Source organism: Saimiri boliviensis, chromosome X (assembly GCF_048565385.1).
Source record: "Saimiri boliviensis isolate mSaiBol1 chromosome X, mSaiBol1.pri, whole genome shotgun sequence".
Taxonomy (NCBI): Eukaryota; Metazoa; Chordata; class Mammalia; order Primates; family Cebidae; genus Saimiri; species Saimiri boliviensis.
This window is the reverse complement of record NC_133470.1, coordinates 5,634,623-5,637,199: the sequence shown is the minus strand read 5'-3', so window position 1 is coordinate 5,637,199 and position 2,577 is coordinate 5,634,623. Positions and strand designations below refer to the sequence as shown.

Genomic DNA, 2,577 nt, shown 5'->3' with positions numbered 1-2,577 from the left:
CTTCCAAATCATATCATCAGGAATCATAATAATACCATTATACTGTGCAATTATGTGCTTCAGTGGCAACTTATCATGTGTTTACTATAATTATACCATTCGACTAATTACAGCAATCATGCCATTTAGTGGCTGAATTCTTAGCTCTGAATTCCATTGATTGGGTGGACTTTATAATTCTATGAGATTCTGTTCCTTGAATTTGGTGAATATAAGACTCAAATTTTGTGTTGCTAGCTTAAAAAAAATTCCAGCAATAATTTTGAGGTTTGGAAATGAATATGTTTATCATTTATCAAAATGTCCGAAGGAGGGCAAATTGCTGTTTTTCCATCGCAAGCCTGGGCCCTACAGTGGAGTGAGCTGTTAGACTAAGTCCTTGTCTGTAGACCAGAGACTCATATCTGCATCACTCAGGAGCCAAAGGGTTAGAGTGAACTGACAAGTTGCTGAACTGAAAAGAGAGGTTAGTTTGGTTACTTAGTAAAAATAGTCAATCTGTTTGACTTTTTTCATTCAATTGATCACTTGCTAAACTAAATGGATTAGATATGCAAATTTTATTTGTTAGCATTGTACATCTAAGAGTCCATAGGAGGACACTCAACAATCATCAATACATCCTGCAAATAGAGGTTCAACTACAAAAATTAGTCCACATATCCTGTATTATCAAATGCCTATTTCATGCAATGTACTATGTTACCTTCTGGGAAAGGAACAAAGCCATTTAAGACATAAGTTCCATATTCACCCAGCATAACCGATCAAATAATCTTCTCATGTTTGTGAGGCTGGAAAAGTTAGCCTTCCAAATGAAAATTGCATAAAATGCATCTTAAATTTCCTAATCAACTTGAGTGTTACTCTCCATGCTTACCTCTGAGAAGAAAGCTAAGAAATTATTTGGGTTGGGTCAGATCTTCAAATCCTTCTCTTGGGTAACAACTTCAGTAGGGTGGAGTGAAGTGAATCTTGCCAATGTTTCTGGGCCTGGATCTGGAATTTGAAAACTGTTAGCCTCTGGAAAACTTGCTAAATATTCAAGTCTCAATTTTCTTATCTCTAATAAGGGAATTAAAGGTAGCTACTCTGTAGGACTTTTGTGAGGTTTAAGGGAGAGTACCAATACTTTTTTAAAATGATGTATACACATATGTAGAACTTTTACCCTCTTAGTTTCAAGAGGAAATACTTTAGAATAAATTCACATTCTTCTGAGAAAGATCTTAGATGTGATGCAATTGTTTACAGGGATATAAATATCTACAACATTCTAGAGCATTTTCCATTAGATTAATATATTGATACAGGCAAAAGCTTTGACATTAATGGCTCTGCTGAGTTGTCTCTCTTTTTCAAAATTAGAATAACAGGATTAGATGATCACATAAAACCACCTGGAGGTGAGTCCCAGATTCTGGTGGGTTCTTCTACTCAGTCTGGGTGAAGCCCTTCCAGATCACCACTGGCTGCAGCCCCCTTCCCCACAGTGCAATGAGGACACTGAGGCCAAGAAAGGTTAGGTGACATGGCCAAGGTCAAACAGCTAGGAAGTGGTGGAGCCAGAACTCAATCCCAGTCTGGGAGCCATGTCCACTTTGTTTACCTCACTCTTCCTTTGTAGGACTGACACATGGTTTAATCTGGATCGACCTTGTGTGGAAGAGACAGAGCTGCAGCAGCAGAAACAGCAGCATCAGGCCTGGCTCCAAAGCATCGCAGAGAAAGATAACAACCTGGTTCCTTTTGGCAAGCCAGCCTCAGGATGCTATGATGACAAGGAAGAGGAAGATGATGAAGACGATAAGGATAGTGAAGAGGACTTAGAGGGTGATGAGGATATGCAGGACATAGACGAGATGAATGACTGCAATGAGTCACCTGATGATGGAGAGGTCAATGAGGTGGACATGGAAGGCAACGAAAAGGATCAGGACCAGTGGATGATCTAGGTAGAGAAAGCATGCTGGCCTCAGGGAGATTCCAGGCCAGGCCAACCTACCCTGCATCTGAACCTCCAACCCCTGCCCTCAGAACAAGCTGATGGCCCCAGTGCCTGAACGTGCCCTTTGGCACCTCCTCAGCTGCTGTACGGATCTGGTCTCTTTGGCCTCTCTCAGGCCATCAATCTGCACTTGAAATCCCCAGAGCCTGAGCCCACTCCATCTTCCTGGCCAGTACCTCACCCCTTGGTTGCCAGGTCTAGTCTCTAAGTTTCTTTAATAAATACAAATGAGTGATTTCCCCCATGTGTACCCCCCTACAAAGAAAAAAAATTACTTGGAACTTGAAAGAAGATCCTGAGAAGAGTATCAAATATTTACCACTAATCAAAATTTGATAAACAATCTGAGAACATAAGAGAATGTCATCTCATATCAACTTTAATATCTGGTATTTAGATTTCAATTTTTATTTCCAAGTTGCATTAGATCATTAATTAGTTATGAAGCAATTGAGTCTTATAATACCCGAGAAAGAAACAAGTATAGGAGAATGCAGCACAGACACATCTTTAATTTGGTGGTGAAGTATTAATAATGAATAATAATTGACATTAATGGGTACTCATAA

General features: G+C 39.7%; 1 pseudogene; it reads left to right on the top strand.

Annotated features, from left to right (window-relative positions):
• The first annotated feature begins 1,592 nt into the window (after positions 1–1,592).
• On the top strand, positions 1,593–1,955 carry LOC101054305 (anaphase-promoting complex subunit 15 pseudogene; annotated as a pseudogene).
• Positions 1,956–2,577: the final 622 nt, after the last annotated feature.